Source organism: Coffea arabica, chromosome 11e, assembly GCF_036785885.1.
Source record: "Coffea arabica cultivar ET-39 chromosome 11e, Coffea Arabica ET-39 HiFi, whole genome shotgun sequence".
Lineage (NCBI taxonomy): Eukaryota > Viridiplantae > Streptophyta > Magnoliopsida > Gentianales > Rubiaceae > Coffea > Coffea arabica.
This window is the reverse complement of record NC_092331.1, coordinates 41,034,646-41,060,180: the sequence shown is the minus strand read 5'-3', so window position 1 is coordinate 41,060,180 and position 25,535 is coordinate 41,034,646. Positions and strand designations below refer to the sequence as shown.

The 25,535-nt window shown below is 39.2% G+C and overlaps 20 non-coding genes across 20 annotated transcripts; all 20 read right to left on the bottom strand.

Moving 5' to 3' along the window:
• Positions 1 to 892: 892 nt before the first annotated feature.
• LOC140029838 (5S ribosomal RNA) lies at positions 893 to 1,011 on the bottom strand. Its single transcript, XR_011833753.1, has one exon. It is a non-coding gene; the product is annotated as a 5S ribosomal RNA (ribosomal RNA).
• A 1,124-nt stretch (positions 1,012 to 2,135) lies between these two features.
• Positions 2,136 to 2,254, bottom strand: LOC140030895 (5S ribosomal RNA). Its single transcript, XR_011834814.1, has one exon. It is a non-coding gene; the product is annotated as a 5S ribosomal RNA (ribosomal RNA).
• A 1,125-nt stretch (positions 2,255 to 3,379) lies between these two features.
• LOC140028834 (5S ribosomal RNA) lies at positions 3,380 to 3,498 on the bottom strand. Its single transcript, XR_011832739.1, has one exon. It is a non-coding gene; the product is annotated as a 5S ribosomal RNA (ribosomal RNA).
• Positions 3,499 to 4,623: 1,125 nt separating this feature from the next.
• Positions 4,624 to 4,742, bottom strand: LOC140029837 (5S ribosomal RNA). The gene has a single exon (XR_011833752.1). It is a non-coding gene; the product is annotated as a 5S ribosomal RNA (ribosomal RNA).
• Positions 4,743 to 5,867: 1,125 nt separating this feature from the next.
• On the bottom strand, positions 5,868 to 5,986 carry LOC140028833 (5S ribosomal RNA). Its single transcript, XR_011832738.1, has one exon. It is a non-coding gene; the product is annotated as a 5S ribosomal RNA (ribosomal RNA).
• A 1,125-nt stretch (positions 5,987 to 7,111) lies between these two features.
• LOC140029836 (5S ribosomal RNA) lies at positions 7,112 to 7,230 on the bottom strand. Its single transcript, XR_011833751.1, has one exon. It is a non-coding gene; the product is annotated as a 5S ribosomal RNA (ribosomal RNA).
• A 1,124-nt stretch (positions 7,231 to 8,354) lies between these two features.
• Positions 8,355 to 8,473, bottom strand: LOC140030894 (5S ribosomal RNA). Its single transcript, XR_011834813.1, has one exon. It is a non-coding gene; the product is annotated as a 5S ribosomal RNA (ribosomal RNA).
• Positions 8,474 to 9,598: 1,125 nt separating this feature from the next.
• LOC140030692 (5S ribosomal RNA) lies at positions 9,599 to 9,717 on the bottom strand. Its single transcript, XR_011834611.1, has one exon. It is a non-coding gene; the product is annotated as a 5S ribosomal RNA (ribosomal RNA).
• A 1,125-nt stretch (positions 9,718 to 10,842) lies between these two features.
• Positions 10,843 to 10,961, bottom strand: LOC140031309 (5S ribosomal RNA). The gene has a single exon (XR_011835230.1). It is a non-coding gene; the product is annotated as a 5S ribosomal RNA (ribosomal RNA).
• Positions 10,962 to 12,084: 1,123 nt separating this feature from the next.
• On the bottom strand, positions 12,085 to 12,203 carry LOC140030892 (5S ribosomal RNA). The gene has a single exon (XR_011834811.1). It is a non-coding gene; the product is annotated as a 5S ribosomal RNA (ribosomal RNA).
• Positions 12,204 to 13,328: 1,125 nt separating this feature from the next.
• On the bottom strand, positions 13,329 to 13,447 carry LOC140030734 (5S ribosomal RNA). The gene has a single exon (XR_011834653.1). It is a non-coding gene; the product is annotated as a 5S ribosomal RNA (ribosomal RNA).
• A 1,123-nt stretch (positions 13,448 to 14,570) lies between these two features.
• Positions 14,571 to 14,689, bottom strand: LOC140031148 (5S ribosomal RNA). Its single transcript, XR_011835069.1, has one exon. It is a non-coding gene; the product is annotated as a 5S ribosomal RNA (ribosomal RNA).
• A 1,125-nt stretch (positions 14,690 to 15,814) lies between these two features.
• LOC140028832 (5S ribosomal RNA) lies at positions 15,815 to 15,933 on the bottom strand. The gene has a single exon (XR_011832737.1). It is a non-coding gene; the product is annotated as a 5S ribosomal RNA (ribosomal RNA).
• A 1,123-nt stretch (positions 15,934 to 17,056) lies between these two features.
• Positions 17,057 to 17,175, bottom strand: LOC140030891 (5S ribosomal RNA). The gene has a single exon (XR_011834810.1). It is a non-coding gene; the product is annotated as a 5S ribosomal RNA (ribosomal RNA).
• A 1,125-nt stretch (positions 17,176 to 18,300) lies between these two features.
• Positions 18,301 to 18,419, bottom strand: LOC140030733 (5S ribosomal RNA). The gene has a single exon (XR_011834652.1). It is a non-coding gene; the product is annotated as a 5S ribosomal RNA (ribosomal RNA).
• A 1,123-nt stretch (positions 18,420 to 19,542) lies between these two features.
• On the bottom strand, positions 19,543 to 19,661 carry LOC140030890 (5S ribosomal RNA). Its single transcript, XR_011834809.1, has one exon. It is a non-coding gene; the product is annotated as a 5S ribosomal RNA (ribosomal RNA).
• Positions 19,662 to 20,785: 1,124 nt separating this feature from the next.
• Positions 20,786 to 20,904, bottom strand: LOC140030889 (5S ribosomal RNA). The gene has a single exon (XR_011834808.1). It is a non-coding gene; the product is annotated as a 5S ribosomal RNA (ribosomal RNA).
• Positions 20,905 to 22,029: 1,125 nt separating this feature from the next.
• Positions 22,030 to 22,148, bottom strand: LOC140028831 (5S ribosomal RNA). Its single transcript, XR_011832736.1, has one exon. It is a non-coding gene; the product is annotated as a 5S ribosomal RNA (ribosomal RNA).
• A 1,124-nt stretch (positions 22,149 to 23,272) lies between these two features.
• Positions 23,273 to 23,391, bottom strand: LOC140030888 (5S ribosomal RNA). Its single transcript, XR_011834807.1, has one exon. It is a non-coding gene; the product is annotated as a 5S ribosomal RNA (ribosomal RNA).
• A 1,125-nt stretch (positions 23,392 to 24,516) lies between these two features.
• On the bottom strand, positions 24,517 to 24,635 carry LOC140028830 (5S ribosomal RNA). Its single transcript, XR_011832735.1, has one exon. It is a non-coding gene; the product is annotated as a 5S ribosomal RNA (ribosomal RNA).
• Positions 24,636 to 25,535: the final 900 nt, after the last annotated feature.

Sequence of the window (25,535 nt, the reverse complement as noted above, 5' to 3'; positions counted from 1 at the left end):
CGGGTCCAAATCAGGTTGGCGGGTCGGGTTCGGGTCAACAGACCCGCCAGAAAATCTGTTGACCCGAACCCCGACCCGCCAACCCGTGACGGGTCAGGTATGCTGACCCGAACCCGAAAATTTCAGGTTTACGGGGCGGCGGGTCGACCCGAAATGACCCGAAACTTAATTTTAATTTATTAATTTATCACTGTAATTTCTGATAAAATCAATTTCTCACAAAACTAATTACATAATCAAGTAATAAAAATTTAAATAAATGATTCCAAATCAAATCTAAAATAAATTAAACACCGTAAAAGTGTTTTATCCCAAGCAAAATATAAAATAAATTAAAACAATACAAAAGTGAAAAATAATATAATATATTATTTGTCCAAGTATAATAATTTCAACTTCACACAAATTAAATAAATTCGTTTAGGATTAAGTAATTAATGCCTTTGAAAAAAAGAATAACTTAGTTTAGTTAGATAAAATTATTTTTATGTTTATTAAATTATTTTTAATTCGTAAACGGGTCATATCGGGTCATATCAGGTCACCACGGGTTGACCCGAAATCGACCGGTTTTCTTTTCGGGTTCATCGGGTCCAACCCGAATTCCCGAAACCTCAACCCAAACCCATTAATTTCGTGTTAGGTTCGTGTCGTGTTTTCAGGTCGTGTCGAAAATTGCCACCCCTAGTTGCGGTGATACATTTGCGCCGACAAATTTGAGCGACGATCCGGGCTTTTGATCGAGCCGTACCGTTCCTGATTTGTCTCGCGCCTTCAGATCCTCCTTCACGCTTCAACAAGAAGCAAAATATTAAGCAATCGTTCCGACGGAGCTAAATTACTACGGGATAAAGAACGAATAGGAAATTTGGATTTCGAAACAAAAAAGAGAGGAGTGCAACACGAGGACTTCCCAGGGGGTCACCCATCCTAGTACTACTCTCGCCCAAGCACGCTTAACTTCGGAGTTCTGATGGGATCCGGTGCATTAGTGCTGGTATGATCGCACCCGCCATGTTCCTTTCGCTTTATTCTTTTAAACTACCCCGTCCTGCGAAGCAGTGTGGCTTTTCTAGACCGAAATTCATTTTAAGCGTCAATTCAAGCATTTTCCTCTTATCCTTTTATTTATTTACTTTATATTTTTTTTTGTTATTGATTTGCACCCTGTTTTTTTCCCTCATCCCGCAACTCTAAATTATCATGAAATCAATCCTTCACGCTTGCAGTTAGGGGTGGCAATTCGGGTCCAAATCAGGTTGGCGGGTCGGGTTCGGGTCAACAGACCCGCCAGAAAATCTGTTGACCCGAACCCCGACCCGCCAACCCGTGACGGGTCAGGTATGCTGACCCGAACCCGAAAATTTCAGGTTTACGGGGCGGCGGGTCGACCCGAAATGACCCGAAACTTAATTTTAATTTATTAATTTATCACTGTAATTTCTAATAAAATCAATTTCTCACAAAACTAATTACATAATCAAGTAATAAAAATTTAAATAAATGATTCCAAATCAAATCTAAAATAAATTAAACACCGTAAAAGTGTTTTATCCCAAGCAAAATATAAAATAAATTAAAACAATACAAAAGTGAAAAATAATATAATATATTATTTGTCCAAGTATAATAATTTCAACTTCACACAAATTAAATAAATTCGTTTAGGATTAAGTAATTAATGCCTTTGAAAAAAAGAATAACTTAGTTTAGTTAGATAAAATTATTTTTATGTTTATTAAATTATTTTTAATTCGTAAACGGGTCATATCGGGTCATATCAGGTCACCACGGGTTGACCCGAAATCGACCGGTTTTCTTTTCGGGTTCATCGGGTCCAACCCGAATTCCCGAAACCTCAACCCAAACCCATTAATTTCGTGTTAGGTTCGTGTCGTGTTTTCAGGTCGTGTCGAAAATTGCCACCCCTAGTTGCGGTGATACATTTGCGCCGACAAATTTGAGCGACGATCCGGGCTTTGATCGAGCCGTACCGTTCCTGATTTGTCTCGCGCCTTCAGATCCTCCTTCACGCTTCGACAAGAAGCAAAATATTAAGCAATCGTTCCGACGGAGCTAAATTACTACAGGATAAAGAACGAAAAGGAAATTTGGATTTCGAAACAAAAAAGAAAGGGGTGCAACACGAGGACTTCCCAGGGGGTCACCCATCCTAGTACTACTCTCGCCCAAGCACGCTTAACTTCGGAGTTCTGATGGGATCCAGTGCATTAATGCTGGTATGATCGCACCCGCCATGTTCCTTTCGCTTTATTCTTTTAAATTACCCCGTCCTGCGAAGCAGTGTGGCTTTTCTAGACCGAAATTCATTTTAAGCGTCAATTCAAGCATTTTCCTCTTATCCTTTTATTTATTTACTTTATATTTTTTTTTGTTATTGATTTGCACCCTGTTTTTTTCCCTCATCCCGCAACTCTAAATTATCATGAAATCAATCCTTCACGCTTGCAGTTAGGGGTGGCAATTCGGGTCCAAATCAGGTTGGCGGGTCGGGTTCGGGTCAACAGACCCGCCAGAAAATCTGTTGACCCGAACCCCGACCCGCCAACCCGTGACGGGTCAGGTATGCTGACCCGAACCCGAAAATTTCAGGTTTACGGGGCGGCGGGTCGACCCGAAATGACCCGAAACTTAATTTTAATTTATTACTTTATCACTGTAATTTCTGATAAAATCAATTTCTCACAAAACTAATTACATAATCAAGTAATAAAAATTTAAATAAATGATTCCAAATCAAATCTAAAATAAATTAAACACCGTAAAAGTGTTTTATCCCAAGCAAAATATAAAATAAATTAAAACAATACAAAAGTGAAAAATAATATAATATATTATTTGTCCAAGTATAATAATTTCAACTTCACACAAATTAAATAAATTCGTTTAGGATTAAGTAATTAATGCCTTTGAAAAAAAGAATAACTTAGTTTAGTTAGATAAAATTATTTTTATGTTTATTAAATTATTTTTAATTCGTAAACGGGTCATATTAGGTCACCACGGGTTGACCCGAAATCGACCGGTTTTCTTTTCGGGTTCATCGGGTCCAACCCGATTCTGACCCGAATTCCCGAAACCTCAACCCAAACCCATTAATTTCGTGTTAGGTTCGTGTCGTGTTTTCAGGTCGTGTCGAAAATTGCCACCCCTAGTTGCGGTGATACATTTGCGCCGACAAATTTGAGCGACGATCCGGGCTTTGATCGAGCCGTACCGTTCCTGATTTGTCTCGCGCCTTCAGATCCTCCTTCACGCTTCGACAAGAAGCAAAATATTAAGCAATCGTTCCGACGGAGCTAAATTACTACAGGATAAAGAACGAATAGGAAATTTGGATTTCGAAACAAAAAAGAGAGGGGTGCAACACGAGGACTTCCCAGGGGGTCACCCATCCTAGTACTACTCTCGCCCAAGCACGCTTAACTTCGGAGTTCTGATGGGATCCGGTGCATTAGTGCTGGTATGATCGCACCCGCCATGTTCCTTTCGCTTTATTCTTTTAAACTACCCCGTCCTGCGAAGCAGTGTGGCTTTTCTAGACCGAAATTCATTTTAAGCGTCAATTCAAGCATTTTCCTCTTATCCTTTTATTTATTTACTTTATATTTTTTTTTGTTATTGATTTGCACCCTGTTTTTTTCCCTCATCCCGCAACTCTAAATTATCATGAAATCAATCCTTCACGCTTGCAGTTAGGGGTGGCAATTCGGGTCCAAATCAGGTTGGCGGGTCGGGTTCGGGTCAACAGACCCGCCAGAAAATCTGTTGACCCGAACCCCGACCCGCCAACCCGTGACGGGTCAGGTATGCTGACCCGAACCCGAAAATTTCAGGTTTACGGGGCGGCGGGTCGACCCGAAATGACCCGAAACTTAATTTTAATTTATTAATTTATCACTGTAATTTCTGATAAAATCAATTTCTCACAAAACTAATTACATAATCAAGTAATAAAAATTTAAATAAATGATTCCAAATCAAATCTAAAATAAATTAAACACCGTAAAAGTGTTTTATCCCAAGCAAAATATAAAATAAATTAAAACAATACAAAAGTGAAAAATAATATAATATATTATTTGTCCAAGTATAATAATTTCAACTTCACACAAATTAAATAAATTCGTTTAGGATTAAGTAATTAATGCCTTTGAAAAAAAGAATAACTTAGTTTAGTTAGATAAAATTATTTTTATGTTTATTAAATTATTTTTAATTCGTAAACGGGTCATATCGGGTCATATCAGGTCACCACGGGTTGACCCGAAATCGACCGGTTTTCTTTTCGGGTTCATCGGGTCCAACCCGAATTCCCGAAACCTCAACCCAAACCCATTAATTTCGTGTTAGGTTCGTGTCGTGTTTTCAGGTCGTGTCGAAAATTGCCACCCCTAGTTGCGGTGATACATTTGCGCCGACAAATTTGAGCGACGATCCGGGCTTTTGATCGAGCCGTACCGTTCCTGATTTGTCTCGCGCCTTCAGATCCTCCTTCACGCTTCAACAAGAAGCAAAATATTAAGCAATCGTTCCGACGGAGCTAAATTACTACGGGATAAAGAACGAATAGGAAATTTGGATTTCGAAACAAAAAAGAGAGGAGTGCAACACGAGGACTTCCCAGGGGGTCACCCATCCTAGTACTACTCTCGCCCAAGCACGCTTAACTTCGGAGTTCTGATGGGATCCGGTGCATTAGTGCTGGTATGATCGCACCCGCCATGTTCCTTTCGCTTTATTCTTTTAAACTACCCCGTCCTGCGAAGCAGTGTGGCTTTTCTAGACCGAAATTCATTTTAAGCGTCAATTCAAGCATTTTCCTCTTATCCTTTTATTTATTTACTTTATATTTTTTTTTGTTATTGATTTGCACCCTGTTTTTTTCCCTCATCCCGCAACTCTAAATTATCATGAAATCAATCCTTCACGCTTGCAGTTAGGGGTGGCAATTCGGGTCCAAATCAGGTTGGCGGGTCGGGTTCGGGTCAACAGACCCGCCAGAAAATCTGTTGACCCGAACCCCGACCCGCCAACCCGTGACGGGTCAGGTATGCTGACCCGAACCCGAAAATTTCAGGTTTACGGGGCGGCGGGTCGACCCGAAATGACCCGAAACTTAATTTTAATTTATTAATTTATCACTGTAATTTCTAATAAAATCAATTTCTCACAAAACTAATTACATAATCAAGTAATAAAAATTTAAATAAATGATTCCAAATCAAATCTAAAATAAATTAAACACCGTAAAAGTGTTTTATCCCAAGCAAAATATAAAATAAATTAAAACAATACAAAAGTGAAAAATAATATAATATATTATTTGTCCAAGTATAATAATTTCAACTTCACACAAATTAAATAAATTCGTTTAGGATTAAGTAATTAATGCCTTTGAAAAAAAGAATAACTTAGTTTAGTTAGATAAAATTATTTTTATGTTTATTAAATTATTTTTAATTCGTAAACGGGTCATATCAGGTCACCACGGGTTGACCCGAAATCGACCGGTTTTCTTTTCGGGTTCATCGGGTCCAACCCGATTCTGACCCGAATTCCCGAAACCTCAACCCAAACCCATTAATTTCGTGTTAGGTTCGTGTCGTGTTTTCAGGTCGTGTCGAAAATTGCCACCCCTAGTTGCGGTGATACATTTGCGCCGACAAATTTGAGCGACGATCCGGGCTTTGATCGAGCCGTACCGTTCCTAATTTGTCTCGCGCCTTCAGATCCTCCTTCACGCTTCGACAAGAAGCAAACTATTAAGCAATCGTTCCGACGGAGCTAAATTACTACAGGATAAAGAACGAATAGGAAATTTGGATTTCGAAACAAAAAAGAGAGGGGTGCAACACGAGGACTTCCCAGGGGGTCACCCATCCTAGTACTACTCTCGCCCAAGCACGCTTAACTTCGGAGTTCTGATGGGATCCGGTGCATTAGTGCTGGTATGATCGCACCCGCCATGTTCCTTTCGCTTTATTCTTTTAAACTACCCCGTCCTGCGAAGCAGTGTGGCTTTTCTAGACCGAAATTCATTTTAAGCGTCAATTCAAGCATTTTCCTCTTATCCTTTTATTTATTTACTTTATATTTTTTTTTGTTATTGATTTGCACCCTGTTTTTTTCCCTCATCCCGCAACTCTAAATTATCATGAAATCAATCCTTCACGCTTGCAGTTAGGGGTGGCAATTCGGGTCCAAATCAGGTTGGCGGGTCGGGTTCGGGTCAACAGACCCGCCAGAAAATCTGTTGACCCGAACCCCGACCCGCCAACCCGTGACGGGTCAGGTATGCTGACCCGAACCCGAAAATTTCAGGTTTACGGGGCGGCGGGTCGACCCGAAATGACCCGAAACTTAATTTTAATTTATTAATTTATCACTGTAATTTCTGATAAAATCAATTTCTCACAAAACTAATTACATAATCAAGTAATAAAAATTTAAATAAATGATTCCAAATCAAATCTAAAATAAATTAAACACCGTAAAAGTGTTTTATCCCAAGCAAAATATAAAATAAATTAAAACAATACAAAAGTGAAAAATAATATAATATATTATTTGTCCAAGTATAATAATTTCAACTTCACACAAATTAAATAAATTCGTTTAGGATTAAGTAATTAATGCCTTTGAAAAAAAGAATAACTTAGTTTAGTTAGATAAAATTATTTTTATGTTTATTAAATTATTTTTAATTCGTAAACGGGTCATATCGGGTCATATCAGGTCACCACGGGTTGACCCGAAATCGACCGGTTTTCTTTTCGGGTTCATCGGGTCCAACCCGAATTCCCGAAACCTCAACCCAAACCCATTAATTTCGTGTTAGGTTCGTGTCGTGTTTTCAGGTCGTGTCGAAAATTGCCACCCCTAGTTGCGGTGATACATTTGCGCCGACAAATTTGAGCGACGATCCGGGCTTTTGATCGAGCCGTACCGTTCCTGATTTGTCTCGCGCCTTCAGATCCTCCTTCACGCTTCAACAAGAAGCAAAATATTAAGCAATCGTTCCGACGGAGCTAAATTACTACGGGATAAAGAACGAATAGGAAATTTGGATTTCGAAACAAAAAAGAGAGGAGTGCAACACGAGGACTTCCCAGGGGGTCACCCATCCTAGTACTACTCTCGCCCAAGCACGCTTAACTTCGGAGTTCTGATGGGATCCGGTGCATTAGTGCTGGTATGATCGCACCCGCCATGTTCCTTTCGCTTTATTCTTTTAAACTACCCCGTCCTGCGAAGCAGTGTGGCTTTTCTAGACCGAAATTCATTTTAAGCGTCAATTCAAGCATTTTCCTCTTATCCTTTTATTTATTTACTTTATATTTTTTTTTGTTATTGATTTGCACCCTGTTTTTTTCCCTCATCCCGCAACTCTAAATTATCATGAAATCAATCCTTCACGCTTGCAGTTAGGGGTGGCAATTCGGGTCCAAATCAGGTTGGCGGGTCGGGTTCGGGTCAACAGACCCGCCAGAAAATCTGTTGACCCGAACCCCGACCCGCCAACCCGTGACGGGTCAGGTATGCTGACCCGAACCCGAAAATTTCAGGTTTACGGGGCGGCGGGTCGACCCGAAATGACCCGAAACTTAATTTTAATTTATTAATTTATCACTGTAATTTCTAATAAAATCAATTTCTCACAAAACTAATTACATAATCAAGTAATAAAAATTTAAATAAATGATTCCAAATCAAATCTAAAATAAATTAAACACCGTAAAAGTGTTTTATCCCAAGCAAAATATAAAATAAATTAAAACAATACAAAAGTGAAAAATAATATAATATATTATTTGTCCAAGTATAATAATTTCAACTTCACACAAATTAAATAAATTCGTTTAGGATTAAGTAATTAATGCCTTTGAAAAAAAGAATAACTTAGTTTAGTTAGATAAAATTATTTTTATGTTTATTAAATTATTTTTAATTCGTAAACGGGTCATATCGGGTCATATCAGGTCACCACGGGTTGACCCGAAATCGACCGGTTTTCTTTTCGGGTTCATCGGGTCCAACCCGAATTCCCGAAACCTCAACCCAAACCCATTAATTTCGTGTTAGGTTCGTGTCGTGTTTTCAGGTCGTGTCGAAAATTGCCACCCCTAGTTGCGGTGATACATTTGCGCCGACAAATTTGAGCGACGATCCGGGCTTTGATCGAGCCGTACCGTTCCTGATTTGTCTCGCGCCTTCAGATCCTCCTTCACGCTTCGACAAGAAGCAAAATATTAAGCAATCGTTCCGACGGAGCTAAATTACTACAGGATAAAGAACGAAAAGGAAATTTGGATTTCGAAACAAAAAAGAAAGGGGTGCAACACGAGGACTTCCCAGGGGGTCACCCATCCTAGTACTACTCTCGCCCAAGCACGCTTAACTTCGGAGTTCTGATGGGATCCAGTGCATTAATGCTGGTATGATCGCACCCGCCATGTTCCTTTCGCTTTATTCTTTTAAATTACCCCGTCCTGCGAAGCAGTGTGGCTTTTCTAGACCGAAATTCATTTTAAGCGTCAATTCAAGCATTTTCCTCTTATCCTTTTATTTATTTACTTTATATTTTTTTTTGTTATTGATTTGCACCCTGTTTTTTTCCCTCATCCCGCAACTCTAAATTATCATGAAATCAATCCTTCACGCTTGCAGTTAGGGGTGGCAATTCGGGTCCAAATCAGGTTGGCGGGTCGGGTTCGGGTCAACAGACCCGCCAGAAAATCTGTTGACCCGAACCCCGACCCGCCAACCCGTGACGGGTCAGGTATGCTGACCCGAACCCGAAAATTTCAGGTTTACGGGGCGGCGGGTCGACCCGAAATGACCCGAAACTTAATTTTAATTTATTACTTTATCACTGTAATTTCTAATAAAATCAATTTCTCACAAAACTAATTACATAATCAAGTAATAAAAATTTAAATAAATGATTCCAAATCAAATCTAAAATAAATTAAACACCGTAAAAGTGTTTTATCCCAAGCAAAATATAAAATAAATTAAAACAATACAAAAGTGAAAAATAATATAATATATTATTTGTCCAAGTATAATAATTTCAACTTCACACAAATTAAATAAATTCGTTTAGGATTAAGTAATTAATGCCTTTGAAAAAAAGAATAACTTAGTTTAGTTAGATAAAATTATTTTTATGTTTATTAAATTATTTTTAATTCGTAAACGGGTCATATCAGGTCACCACGGGTTGACCCGAAATCGACCGGTTTTCTTTTCGGGTTCATCGGGTCCAACCCGATTCTGACCCGAATTCCCGAAACCTCAACCCAAACCCATTAATTTCGTGTTAGGTTCGTGTCGTGTTTTCAGGTCGTGTCGAAAATTGCCACCCCTAGTTGCGGTGATACATTTGCGCCGACAAATTTGAGCGACGATCCGGGCTTTGATCGAGCCGTACCGTTCCTGATTTGTCTCGCGCCTTCAGATCCTCCTTCACGCTTCGACAAGAAGCAAAATATTAAGCAATCGTTCCGACGGAGCTAAATTACTACAGGATAAAGAACGAATAGGAAATTTGGATTTCGAAACAAAAAAGAAAAGGGTGCAACACGAGGACTTCCCAGGGGGTCACCCATCCTAGTACTACTCTCGCCCAAGCACGCTTAACTTCGGAGTTCTGATGGGATCCGGTGCATTAATGCTGGTATGATCGCACCCGCCATGTTCCTTTCGCTTTATTCTTTTAAACTACCCCGTCCTGCGAAGCAGTGTGGCTTTTCTAGACCGAAATTCATTTTAAGCGTCAATTCAAGCATTTTCCTCTTATCCTTTTATTTATTTACTTTATATTTTTTTTTGTTATTGATTTGCACCCTGTTTTTTTCCCTCATCCCGCAACTCTAAATTATCATGAAATCAATCCTTCACGCTTGCAGTTAGGGGTGGCAATTCGGGTCCAAATCAGGTTGGCGGGTCGGGTTCGGGTCAACAGACCCGCCAGAAAATCTGTTGACCCGAACCCCGACCCGCCAACCCGTGACGGGTCAGGTATGCTGACCCGAACCCGAAAATTTCAGGTTTACGGGGCGGCGGGTCGACCCGAAATGACCCGAAACTTAATTTTAATTTATTACTTTATCACTGTAATTTCTAATAAAATCAATTTCTCACAAAACTAATTACATAATCAAGTAATAAAAATTTAAATAAATGATTCCAAATCAAATCTAAAATAAATTAAACACCGTAAAAGTGTTTTATCCCAAGCAAAATATAAAATAAATTAAAACAATACAAAAGTGAAAAATAATATAATATATTATTTGTCCAAGTATAATAATTTCAACTTCACACAAATTAAATAAATTCGTTTAGGATTAAGTAATTAATGCCTTTGAAAAAAAGAATAACTTAGTTTAGTTAGATAAAATTATTTTTATGTTTATTAAATTATTTTTAATTCGTAAACGGGTCATATCAGGTCACCACGGGTTGACCCGAAATCGACCGGTTTTCTTTTCGGGTTCATCGGGTCCAACCCGATTCTGACCCGAATTCCCGAAACCTCAACCCAAACCCATTAATTTCGTGTTAGGTTCGTGTCGTGTTTTCAGGTCGTGTCGAAAATTGCCACCCCTAGTTGCGGTGATACATTTGCGCCGACAAATTTGAGCGACGATCCGGGCTTTGATCGAGCCGTACCGTTCCTGATTTGTCTCGCGCCTTCAGATCCTCCTTCACGCTTCGACAAGAAGCAAACTATTAAGCAATCGTTCCGACGGAGCTAAATTACTACAGGATAAAGAACGAATAGGAAATTTGGATTTCGAAACAAAAAAGAGAGGGGTGCAAAACGAGGACTTCCCAGGGGGTCACCCATCCTAGTACTACTCTCGCCCAAGCACGCTTAACTTCGGAGTTCTGATGGGATCCGGTGCATTAGTGCTAGTATGATCGCACCCGCCATGTTCCTTTCGCTTTATTCTTTTAAACTACCCCGTCCTGCGAAGCAGTGTGGCTTTTCTAGACCGAAATTCATTTTAAGCGTCAATTCAAGCATTTTCCTCTTATCCTTTTATTTATTTACTTTATATTTTTTTTTGTTATTGATTTGCACCCTGTTTTTTTCCCTCATCCCGCAACTCTAAATTATCATGAAATCAATCCTTCACGCTTGCAGTTAGGGGTGGCAATTCGGGTCCAAATCAGGTTGGCGGGTCGGGTTCGGGTCAACAGACCCGCCAGAAAATCTGTTGACCCGAACCCCGACCCGCCAACCCGTGACGGGTCAGGTATGCTGACCCGAACCCGAAAATTTCAGGTTTACGGGGCGGCGGGTCGACCCGAAATGACCCGAAACTTAATTTTAATTTATTAATTTATCACTGTAATTTCTGATAAAATCAATTTCTCACAAAACTAATTACATAATCAAGTAATAAAAATTTAAATAAATGATTCCAAATCAAATCTAAAATAAATTAAACACCGTAAAAGTGTTTTATCCCAAGCAAAATATAAAATAAATTAAAACAATACAAAAGTGAAAAATAATATAATATATTATTTGTCCAAGTATAATAATTTCAACTTCACACAAATTAAATAAATTCGTTTAGGATTAAGTAATTAATGCCTTTGAAAAAAAGAATAACTTAGTTTAGTTAGATAAATTATTTTTATGTTTATTAAATTATTTTTAATTCGTAAACGGGTCATATCGGGTCATATCAGGTCACCACGGGTTGACCCGAAATCGACCGGTTTTCTTTTCGGGTTCATCGGGTCCAACCCGAATTCCCGAAACCTCAACCCAAACCCATTAATTTCGTGTTAGGTTCGTGTCGTGTTTTCAGGTCGTGTCGAAAATTGCCACCCCTAGTTGCGGTGATACATTTGCGCCGACAAATTTGAGCGACGATCCGGGCTTTGATCGAGCCGTACCGTTCCTGATTTGTCTCGCGCCTTCAGATCCTCCTTCACGCTTCGACAAGAAGCAAAATATTAAGCAATCGTTCCGACGGAGCTAAATTACTACAGGATAAAGAACGAATAGGAAATTTTGATTTCGAAACAAAAAAGAAAGGGGTGCAACACGAGGACTTCCCAGGGGGTCACCCATCCTAGTACTACTCTCGCCCAAGCACGCTTAACTTCGGAGTTCTGATGGGATCCAGTGCATTAATGCTGGTATGATCGCACCCGCCATGTTCCTTTCGCTTTATTCTTTTAAACTACCCCGTCCTGCGAAGCAGTGTGGCTTTTCTAGACCGAAATTCATTTTAAGCGTCAATTCAAGCATTTTCCTCTTATCCTTTTATTTATTTACTTTATATTTTTTTTTGTTATTGATTTGCACCCTGTTTTTTTCCCTCATCCCGCAACTCTAAATTATCATGAAATCAATCCTTCACGCTTGCAGTTAGGGGTGGCAATTCGGGTCCAAATCAGGTTGGCGGGTCGGGTTCGGGTCAACAGACCCGCCAGAAAATCTGTTGACCCGAACCCCGACCCGCCAACCCGTGACGGGTCAGGTATGCTGACCCGAACCCGAAAATTTCAGGTTTACGGGGCGGCGGGTCGACCCGAAATGACCCGAAACTTAATTTTAATTTATTACTTTATCACTGTAATTTCTAATAAAATCAATTTCTCACAAAACTAATTACATAATCAAGTAATAAAAATTTAAATAAATGATTCCAAATCAAATCTAAAATAAATTAAACACCGTAAAAGTGTTTTATCCCAAGCAAAATATAAAATAAATTAAAACAATACAAAAGTGAAAAATAATATAATATATTATTTGTCCAAGTATAATAATTTCAACTTCACACAAATTAAATAAATTCGTTTAGGATTAAGTAATTAATGCCTTTGAAAAAAAGAATAACTTAGTTTAGTTAGATAAAATTATTTTTATGTTTATTAAATTATTTTTAATTCGTAAACGGGTCATATCAGGTCACCACGGGTTGACCCGAAATCGACCGGTTTTCTTTTCGGGTTCATCGGGTCCAACCCGATTCTGACCCGAATTCCCGAAACCTCAACCCAAACCCATTAATTTCGTGTTAGGTTCGTGTCGTGTTTTCAGGTCGTGTCGAAAATTGCCACCCCTAGTTGCGGTGATACATTTGCGCCGACAAATTTGAGCGACGATCCGGGCTTTGATCGAGCCGTACCGTTCCTGATTTGTCTCGCGCCTTCAGATCCTCCTTCACGCTTCGACAAGAAGCAAACTATTAAGCAATCGTTCCGACGGAGCTAAATTACTACAGGATAAAGAACGAATAGGAAATTTGGATTTCGAAACAAAAAAGAGAGGGGTGCAACACGAGGACTTCCCAGGGGGTCACCCATCCTAGTACTACTCTCGCCCAAGCACGCTTAACTTCGGAGTTCTGATGGGATCCGGTGCATTAGTGCTAGTATGATCGCACCCGCCATGTTCCTTTCGCTTTATTCTTTTAAACTACCCCGTCCTGCGAAGCAGTGTGGCTTTTCTAGACCGAAATTCATTTTAAGCGTCAATTCAAGCATTTTCCTCTTATCCTTTTATTTATTTACTTTATATTTTTTTTTGTTATTGATTTGCACCCTGTTTTTTTCCCTCATCCCGCAACTCTAAATTATCATGAAATCAATCCTTCACGCTTGCAGTTAGGGGTGGCAATTCGGGTCCAAATCAGGTTGGCGGGTCGGGTTCGGGTCAACAGACCCGCCAGAAAATCTGTTGACCCGAACCCCGACCCGCCAACCCGTGACGGGTCAGGTATGCTGACCCGAACCCGAAAATTTCAGGTTTACGGGGCGGCGGGTCGACCCGAAATGACCCGAAACTTAATTTTAATTTATTAATTTATCACTGTAATTTCTGATAAAATCAATTTCTCACAAAACTAATTACATAATCAAGTAATAAAAATTTAAATAAATGATTCCAAATCAAATCTAAAATAAATTAAACACCGTAAAAGTGTTTTATCCCAAGCAAAATATAAAATAAATTAAAACAATACAAAAGTGAAAAATAATATAATATATTATTTGTCCAAGTATAATAATTTCAACTTCACACAAATTAAATAAATTCGTTTAGGATTAAGTAATTAATGCCTTTGAAAAAAAGAATAACTTAGTTTAGTTAGATAAATTATTTTTATGTTTATTAAATTATTTTTAATTCGTAAACGGGTCATATCGGGTCATATCAGGTCACCACGGGTTGACCCGAAATCGACCGGTTTTCTTTTCGGGTTCATCGGGTCCAACCCGAATTCCCGAAACCTCAACCCAAACCCATTAATTTCGTGTTAGGTTCGTGTCGTGTTTTCAGGTCGTGTCGAAAATTGCCACCCCTAGTTGCGGTGATACATTTGCGCCGACAAATTTGAGCGACGATCCGGGCTTTGATCGAGCCGTACCGTTCCTGATTTGTCTCGCGCCTTCAGATCCTCCTTCACGCTTCGACAAGAAGCAAAATATTAAACAATCGTTCCGACGGAGCTAAATTACTACAGGATAAAGAACGAATAGGAAATTTGGATTTCGAAACAAAAAAGAAAAGGGTGCAACACGAGGACTTCCCAGGGGGTCACCCATCCTAGTACTACTCTCGCCCAAGCACGCTTAACTTCGGAGTTCTGATGGGATCCGGTGCATTATTGCTGGTATGATCGCACCCGCCATGTTCCTTTCGCTTTATTCTTTTAAACTACCCCGTCCTGCGAAGCAGTGTGGCTTTTCTAGACCGAAATTCATTTTAAGCGTCAATTCAAGCATTTTCCTCTTATCCTTTTATTTATTTACTTTATATTTTTTTTTGTTATTGATTTGCACCCTGTTTTTTTCCCTCATCCCGCAACTCTAAATTATCATGAAATCAATCCTTCACGCTTGCAGTTAGGGGTGGCAATTCGGGTCCAAATCAGGTTGGCGGGTCGGGTTCGGGTCAACAGACCCGCCAGAAAATCTGTTGACCCGAACCCCGACCCGCCAACCCGTGACGGGTCAGGTATGCTGACCCGAACCCGAAAATTTCAGGTTTACGGGGCGGCGGGTCGACCCGAAATGACCCGAAACTTAATTTTAATTTATTACTTTATCACTGTAATTTCTAATAAAATCAATTTCTCACAAAACTAATTACATAATCAAGTAATAAAAATTTAAATAAATGATTCCAAATCAAATCTAAAATAAATTAAACACCGTAAAAGTGTTTTATCCCAAGCAAAATATAAAATAAATTAAAACAATACAAAAGTGAAAAATAATATAATATATTATTTGTCCAAGTATAATAATTTCAACTTCACACAAATTAAATAAATTCGTTTAGGATTAAGTAATTAATGCCTTTGAAAAAAAGAATAACTTAGTTTAGTTAGATAAAATTATTTTTATGTTTATTAAATTATTTTTAATTCGTAAACGGGTCATATCAGGTCACCACGGGTTGACCCGAAATCGACCGGTTTTCTTTTCGGGTTCATCGGGTCCAACCCGATTCTGACCCGAATTCCCGAAACCTCAACCCAAACCCATTAATTTCGTGTTAGGTTCGTGTCGTGTTTTCAGGTCGTGTCGAAAATTGCCACCCCTAGTTGCGGTGATACATTTGCGCCGACAAATTTGAGCGACGATCCGGGCTTTGATCGAGCCGTACCGTTCCTGATTTGTCTCGCGCCTTCAGATCCTCCTTCACGCTTCGACAAGAAGCAAACTATTAAGCAATCGTTCCGACGGAGCTAAATTACTACAGGATAAAGAACGAATAGGAAATTTGGATTTCGAAACAAAAAAGAGAGGGGTGCAACACGAGGACTTCCCAGGGGGTCACCCATCCTAGTACTACTCTCGCCCAAGCACGCTTAACTTCGGAGTTCTGATGGGATCCGGTGCATTAGTGCTGGTATGATCGCACCCGCCATGTTCCTTTCGCTTTATTCTTTTAAACTACCCCGTCCTGCGAAGCAGTGTGGCTTTTCTAGACCGAAATTCATTTTAAGCGTCAATTCAAGCATTTTCCTCTTATCCTTTTATTTATTTACTTTATATTTTTTTTTGTTATTGATTTGCACCCTGTTTTTTTCCCTCATCCCGCAACTCTAAATTATCATGAAATCAATCCTTCACGCTTGCAGTTAGGGGTGGCAATTCGGGTCCAAATCAGGTTGGCGGGTCGGGTTCGGGTCAACAGACCCGCCAGAAAATCTGTTGACCCGAACCCCGACCCGCCAACCCGTGACGGGTCAGGTATGCTGACCCGAACCCGAAAATTTCAGGTTTACGGGGCGGCGGGTCGACCCGAAATGACCCGAAACTTAATTTTAATTTATTAATTTATCACTGTAATTTCTGATAAAATCAATTTCTCACAAAACTAATTACATAATCAAGTAATAAAAATTTAAATAAATGATTCCAAATCAAATCTAAAATAAATTAAACACCGTAAAAGTGTTTTATCCCAAGCAAAATATAAAATAAATTAAAACAATACAAAAGTGAAAAATAATATAATATATTATTTGTCCAAGTATAATAATTTCAACTTCACACAAATTAAATAAATTCGTTTAGGATTAAGTAATTAATGCCTTTGAAAAAAAGAATAACTTAGTTTAGTTAGATAAATTATTTTTATGTTTATTAAATTATTTTTAATTCGTAAACGGGTCATATCGGGTCATATCAGGTCACCACGGGTTGACCCGAAATCGACCGGTTTTCTTTTCGGGTTCATCGGGTCCAACCCGAATTCCCGAAACCTCAACCCAAACCCATTAATTTCGTGTTAGGTTCGTGTCGTGTTTTCAGGTCGTGTCGAAAATTGCCACCCCTAGTTGCGGTGATACATTTGCGCCGACAAATTTGAGCGACGATCCGGGCTTTGATCGAGCCGTACCGTTCCTGATTTGTCTCGCGCCTTCAGATCCTCCTTCACGCTTCGACAAGAAGCAAAATATTAAGCAATCGTTCCGACGGAGCTAAATTACTACAGGATAAAGAACGAATAGGAAATTTTGATTTCGAAACAAAAAAGAAAGGGGTGCAACACGAGGACTTCCCAGGGGGTCACCCATCCTAGTACTACTCTCGCCCAAGCACGCTTAACTTCGGAGTTCTGATGGGATCCAGTGCATTAATGCTGGTATGATCGCACCCGCCATGTTCCTTTCGCTTTATTCTTTTAAACTACCCCGTCCTGCGAAGCAGTGTGGCTTTTCTAGACCGAAATTCATTTTAAGCGTCAATTCAAGCATTTTCCTCTTATCCTTTTATTTATTTACTTTATATTTTTTTTTGTTATTGATTTGCACCCTGTTTTTTTCCCTCATCCCGCAACTCTAAATTATCATGAAATCAATCCTTCACGCTTGCAGTTAGGGGTGGCAATTCGGGTCCAAATCAGGTTGGCGGGTCGGGTTCGGGTCAACAGACCCGCCAGAAAATCTGTTGACCCGAACCCCGACCCGCCAACCCGTGACGGGTCAGGTATGCTGACCCGAACCCGAAAATTTCAGGTTTACGGGGCGGCGGGTCGACCCGAAATGACCCGAAACTTAATTTTAATTTATTACTTTATCACTGTAATTTCTAATAAAATCAATTTCTCACAAAACTAATTACATAATCAAGTAATAAAAATTTAAATAAATGATTCCAAATCAAATCTAAAATAAATTAAACACCGTAAAAGTGTTTTATCCCAAGCAAAATATAAAATAAATTAAAACAATACAAAAGTGAAAAATAATATAATATATTATTTGTCCAAGTATAATAATTTCAACTTCACACAAATTAAATAAATTCGTTTAGGATTAAGTAATTAATGCCTTTGAAAAAAAGAATAACTTAGTTTAGTTAGATAAAATTATTTTTATGTTTATTAAATTATTTTTAATTCGTAAACGGGTCATATCAGGTCACCACGGGTTGACCCGAAATCGACCGGTTTTCTTTTCGGGTTCATCGGGTCCAACCCGATTCTGACCCGAATTCCCGAAACCTCAACCCAAACCCATTAATTTCGTGTTAGGTTCGTGTCGTGTTTTCAGGTCGTGTCGAAAATTGCCACCCCTAGTTGCGGTGATACATTTGCGCCGACAAATTTGAGCGACGATCCGGGCTTTGATCGAGCCGTACCGTTCCTGATTTGTCTCGCGCCTTCAGATCCTCCTTCACGCTTCGACAAGAAGCAAACTATTAAGCAATCGTTCCGACGGAGCTAAATTACTACAGGATAAAGAACGAATAGGAAATTTGGATTTCGAAACAAAAAAGAGAGGGGTGCAACACGAGGACTTCCCAGGGGGTCACCCATCCTAGTACTACTCTCGCCCAAGCACGCTTAACTTCGGAGTTCTGATGGGATCCGGTGCATTAGTGCTAGTATGATCGCACCCGCCATGTTCCTTTCGCTTTATTCTTTTAAACTACCCCGTCCTGCGAAGCAGTGTGGCTTTTCTAGACCGAAATTCATTTTAAGCGTCAATTCAAGCATTTTCCTCTTATCCTTTTATTTATTTACTTTATATTTTTTTTTGTTATTGATTTGCACCCTGTTTTTTTCCCTCATCCCGCAACTCTAAATTATCATGAAATCAATCCTTCACGCTTGCAGTTAGGGGTGGCAATTCGGGTCCAAATCAGGTTGGCGGGTCGGGTTCGGGTCAACAGACCCGCCAGAAAATCTGTTGACCCGAACCCCGACCCGCCAACCCGTGACGGGTCAGGTATGCTGACCCGAACCCGAAAATTTCAGGTTTACGGGGCGGCGGGTCGACCCGAAATGACCCGAAACTTAATTTTAATTTATTAATTTATCACTGTAATTTCTGATAAAATCAATTTCTCACAAAACTAATTACATAATCAAGTAATAAAAATTTAAATAAATGATTCCAAATCAAATCTAAAATAAATTAAACACCGTAAAAGTGTTTTATCCCAAGCAAAATATAAAATAAATTAAAACAATACAAAAGTGAAAAATAATATAATATATTATTTGTCCAAGTATAATAATTTCAACTTCACACAAATTAAATAAATTCGTTTAGGATTAAGTAATTAATGCCTTTGAAAAAAAGAATAACTTAGTTTAGTTAGATAAATTATTTTTATGTTTATTAAATTATTTTTAATTCGTAAACGGGTCATATCGGGTCATATCAGGTCACCACGGGTTGACCCGAAATCGACCGGTTTTCTTTTCGGGTTCATCGGGTCCAACCCGAATTCCCGAAACCTCAACCCAAACCCATTAATTTCGTGTTAGGTTCGTGTCGTGTTTTCAGGTCGTGTCGAAAATTGCCACCCCTAGTTGCGGTGATACATTTGCGCCGACAAATTTGAGCGACGATCCGGGCTTTGATCGAGCCGTACCGTTCCTGATTTGTCTCGCGCCTTCAGATCCTCCTTCACGCTTCGACAAGAAGCAAAATATTAAGCAATCGTTCCGACGGAGCTAAATTACTACAGGATAAAGAACGAATAGGAAATTTTGATTTCGAAACAAAAAAGAAAGGGGTGCAACACGAGGACTTCCCAGGGGGTCACCCATCCTAGTACTACTCTCGCCCAAGCACGCTTAACTTCGGAGTTCTGATGGGATCCAGTGCATTAATGCTGGTATGATCGCACCCGCCATGTTCCTTTCGCTTTATTCTTTTAAACTACCCCGTCCTGCGAAGCAGTGTGGCTTTTCTAGACCGAAATTCATTTTAAGCGTCAATTCAAGCATTTTCCTCTTATCCTTTTATTTATTTACTTTATATTTTTTTTTGTTATTGATTTGCACCCTGTTTTTTTCCCTCATCCCGCAACTCTAAATTATCATGAAATCAATCCTTCACGCTTGCAGTTAGGGGTGGCAATTCGGGTCCAAATCAGGTTGGCGGGTCGGGTTCGGGTCAACAGACCCGCCAGAAAATCTGTTGACCCGAACCCCGACCCGCCAACCCGTGACGGGTCAGGTATGCTGACCCGAACCCGAAAATTTCAGGTTTACGGGGCGGCGGGTCGACCCGAAATGACCCGAAACTTAATTTTAATTTATTAATTTATCACTGTAATTTCTAATAAAATCAATTTCTCACAAAACTAATTACATAATCAAGTAATAAAAATTTAAATAAATGATTCCAAATCAAATCTAAAATAAATTAAACACCGTAAAAGTGTTTTATCCCAAGCAAAATATAAAATAAATTAAAACAATACAAAAGTGAAAAATAATATAATATATTATTTGTCCAAGTATAATAATTTCAACTTCACACAAATTAAATAAATTCGTTTAGGATTAAGTAATTAATGCCTTTGAAAAAAAGAATAACTTAGTTTAGTTAGATAAAATTATTTTTATGTTTATTAAATTATTTTTAATTCGTAAACGGGTCATATCGGGTCATATCAGGTCACCACGGGTTGACCCGAAATCGACCGGTTTTCTTTTCGGGTTCATCGGGTCCAACCCGAATTCCCGAAACCTCAACCCAAACCCATTAATTTCGTGTTAGGTTCGTGTCGTGTTTTCAGGTCGTGTCGAAAATTGCCACCCCTAGTTGCGGTGATACATTTGCGCCGACAAATTTGAGCGACGATCCGGGCTTTGATCGAGCCGTACCGTTCCTGATTTGTCTCGCGCCTTCAGATCCTCCTTCACGCTTCGACAAGAAGCAAAATATTAAGCAATCGTTCCGACGGAGCTAAATTACTACAGGATAAAGAACGAATAGGAAATTTGGATTTCGAAACAAAAAAGAAAGGGGTGCAACACGAGGACTTCCCAGGGGGTCACCCATCCTAGTACTACTCTCGCCCAAGCACGCTTAACTTCGGAGTTCTGATGGGATCCAGTGCATTAATGCTGGTATGATCGCACCCGCCATGTTCCTTTCGCTTTATTCTTTTAAATTACCCCGTCCTGCGAAGCAGTGTGGCTTTTCTAGACCGAAATTCATTTTAAGCGTCAATTCAAGCATTTTCCTCTTATCCTTTTATTTATTTACTTTATATTTTTTTTTGTTATTGATTTGCACCCTGTTTTTTTCCCTCATCCCGCAACTCTAAATTATCATGAAATCAATCCTTCACGCTTGCAGTTAGGGGTGGCAATTCGGGTCCAAATCAGGTTGGCGGGTCGGGTTCGGGTCAACAGACCCGCCAGAAAATCTGTTGACCCGAACCCCGACCCGCCAACCCGTGACGGGTCAGGTATGCTGACCCGAACCCGAAAATTTCAGGTTTACGGGGCGGCGGGTCGACCCGAAATGACCCGAAACTTAATTTTAATTTATTAATTTATCACTGTAATTTCTAATAAAATCAATTTCTCACAAAACTAATTACATAATCAAGTAATAAAAATTTAAATAAATGATTCCAAATCAAATCTAAAATAAATTAAACACCGTAAAAGTGTTTTATCCCAAGCAAAATATAAAATAAATTAAAACAATACAAAAGTGAAAAATAATATAATATATTATTTGTCCAAGTATAATAATTTCAACTTCACACAAATTAAATAAATTCGTTTAGGATTAAGTAATTAATGCCTTTGAAAAAAAGAATAACTTAGTTTAGTTAGATAAAATTATTTTTATGTTTATTAAATTATTTTTAATTCGTAAACGGGTCATATCAGGTCACCACGGGTTGACCCGAAATCGACCGGTTTTCTTTTCGGGTTCATCGGGTCCAACCCGATTCTGACCCGAATTCCCGAAACCTCAACCCAAACCCATTAATTTCGTGTTAGGTTCGTGTCGTGTTTTCAGGTCGTGTCGAAAATTGCCACCCCTAGTTGCGGTGATACATTTGCGCCGACAAATTTGAGCGACGATCCGGGCTTTGATCGAGCCGTACCGTTCCTGATTTGTCTCGCGCCTTCAGATCCTCCTTCACGCTTCGACAAGAAGCAAACTATTAAGCAATCGTTCCGACGGAGCTAAATTACTACAGGATAAAGAACGAATAGGAAATTTGGATTTCGAAACAAAAAAGAGAGGGGTGCAACACGAGGACTTCCCAGGGGGTCACCCATCCTAGTACTACTCTCGCCCAAGCACGCTTAACTTCGGAGTTCTGATGGGATCCGGTGCATTAGTGCTGGTATGATCGCACCCGCCATGTTCCTTTCGCTTTATTCTTTTAAACTACCCCGTCCTGCGAAGCAGTGTGGCTTTTCTAGACCGAAATTCATTTTAAGCGTCAATTCAAGCATTTTCCTCTTATCCTTTTATTTATTTACTTTATATTTTTTTTTGTTATTGATTTGCACCCTGTTTTTTTCCCTCATCCCGCAACTCTAAATTATCATGAAATCAATCCTTCACGCTTGCAGTTAGGGGTGGCAATTCGGGTCCAAATCAGGTTGGCGGGTCGGGTTCGGGTCAACAGACCCGCCAGAAAATCTGTTGACCCGAACCCCGACCCGCCAACCCGTGACGGGTCAGGTATGCTGACCCGAACCCGAAAATTTCAGGTTTACGGGGCGGCGGGTCGACCCGAAATGACCCGAAACTTAATTTTAATTTATTAATTTATCACTGTAATTTCTGATAAAATCAATTTCTCACAAAACTAATTACATAATCAAGTAATAAAAATTTAAATAAATGATTCCAAATCAAATCTAAAATAAATTAAACACCGTAAAAGTGTTTTATCCCAAGCAAAATATAAAATAAATTAAAACAATACAAAAGTGAAAAATAATATAATATATTATTTGTCCAAGTATAATAATTTCAACTTCACACAAATTAAATAAATTCGTTTAGGATTAAGTAATTAATGCCTTTGAAAAAAAGAATAACTTAGTTTAGTTAGATAAAATTATTTTTATGTTTATTAAATTATTTTTAATTCGTAAACGGGTCATATCGGGTCATATCAGGTCACCACGGGTTGACCCGAAATCGACCGGTTTTCTTTTCGGGTTCATCGGGTCCAACCCGAATTCCCGAAACCTCAACCCAAACCCATTAATTTCGTGTTAGGTTCGTGTCGTGTTTTCAGGTCGTGTCGAAAATTGCCACCCCTAGTTGCGGTGATACATTTGCGCCGACAAATTTGAGCGACGATCCGGGCTTTGATCGAGCCGTACCGTTCCTGATTTGTCTCGCGCCTTCAGATCCTCCTTCACGCTTCGACAAGAAGCAAAATATTAAGCAATCGTTCCGACAGAGCTAAATTACTACAGGATAAAGAACGAATAGGAAATTTGGATTTCGAAACAAAAAAGAAAGGGGTGCAACACGAGGACTTCCCAGGGGGTCACCCATCCTAGTACTACTCTCGCCCAAGCACGCTTAACTTCGGAGTTCTGATGGGATCCAGTGCATTAATGCTGGTATGATCGCACCCGCCATGTTCCTTTCGCTTTATTCTTTTAAATTACCCCGTCCTGCGAAGCAGTGTGGCTTTTCTAGACCGAAATTCATTTTAAGCGTCAATTCAAGCATTTTCCTCTTATCCTTTTATTTATTTACTTTATATTTTTTTTTGTTATTGATTTGCACCCTGTTTTTTTCCCTCATCCCGCAACTCTAAATTATCATGAAATCAATCCTTCACGCTTGCAGTTAGGGGTGGCAATTCGGGTCCAAATCAGGTTGGCGGGTCGGGTTCGGGTCAACAGACCCGCCAGAAAATCTGTTGACCCGAACCCCGACCCGCCAACCCGTGACGGGTCAGGTATGCTGACCCGAACCCGAAAATTTCAGGTTTACGGGGCGGCGGGTCGACCCGAAATGACCCGAAACTTAATTTTAATTTATTAATTTATCACTGTAATTTCTAATAAAATCAATTTCTCACAAAACTAATTACATAATCAAGTAATAAAAATTTAAATAAATGATTCCAAATCAAATCTAAAATAAATTAAACACCGTAAAAGTGTTTTATCCCAAGCAAAATATAAAATAAATTAAAACAATACAAAAGTGAAAAATAATATAATATATTATTTGTCCAAGTATAATAATTTCAACTTCACACAAATTAAATAAATTCGTTTAGGATTAAGTAATTAATGCCTTTGAAAAAAAGAATAACTTAGTTTAGTTAGATAAAATTATTTTTATGTTTATTAAATTATTTTTAATTCGTAAACGGGTCATATCAGGTCACCACGGGTTGACCCGAAATCGACCGGTTTTCTTTTCGGGTTCATCGGGTCCAACCCGATTCTGACCCGAATTCCCGAAACCTCAACCCAAACCCATTAATTTCGTGTTAGGTTCGTGTCGTGTTTTCAGGTCGTGTCGAAAATTGCCACCCCTAGTTGCGGTGATACATTTGCGCCGACAAATTTGAGCGACGATCCGGGCTTTGATCGAGCCGTACCGTTCCTGATTTGTCTCGCGCCTTCAGATCCTCCTTCACGCTTCGACAAGAAGCAAACTATTAAGCAATCGTTCCGACGGAGCTAAATTACTACAGGATAAAGAACGAATAGGAAATTTGGATTTCGAAACAAAAAAGAGAGGGGTGCAACACGAGGACTTCCCAGGGGGTCACCCATCCTAGTACTACTCTCGCCCAAGCACGCTTAACTTCGGAGTTCTGATGGGATCCGGTGCATTAGTGCTGGTATGATCGCACCCGCCATGTTCCTTTCGCTTTATTCTTTTAAACTACCCCGTCCTGCGAAGCAGTGTGGCTTTTCTAGACCGAAATTCATTTTAAGCGTCAATTCAAGCATTTTCCTCTTATCCTTTTATTTATTTACTTTATATTTTTTTTTGTTATTGATTTGCACCCTGTTTTTTTCCCTCATCCCGCAACTCTAAATTATCATGAAATCAATCCTTCACGCTTGCAGTTAGGGGTGGCAATTCGGGTCCAAATCAGGTTGGCGGGTCGGGTTCGGGTCAACAGACCCGCCAGAAAATCTGTTGACCCGAACCCCGACCCGCCAACCCGTGACGGGTCAGGTATGCTGACCCGAACCCGAAAATTTCAGGTTTACGGGGCGGCGGGTCGACCCGAAATGACCCGAAACTTAATTTTAATTTATTAATTTATCACTGTAATTTCTGATAAAATCAATTTCTCACAAAACTAATTACATAATCAAGTAATAAAAATTTAAATAAATGATTCCAAATCAAATCTAAAATAAATTAAACACCGTAAAAGTGTTTTATCCCAAGCAAAATATAAAATAAATTAAAACAATACAAAAGTGAAAAATAATATAATATATTATTTGTCCAAGTATAATAATTTCAACTTCACACAAATTAAATAAATTCGTTTAGGATTAAGTAATTAATGCCTTTGAAAAAAAGAATAACTTAGTTTAGTTAGATAAAATTATTTTTATGTTTATTAAATTATTTTTAATTCGTAAACGGGTCATATCGGGTCATATCAGGTCACCACGGGTTGACCCGAAATCGACCGGTTTTCTTTTCGGGTTCATCGGGTCCAACCCGAATTCCCGAAACCTCAACCCAAACCCATTAATTTCGTGTTAGGTTCGTGTCGTGTTTTCAGGTCGT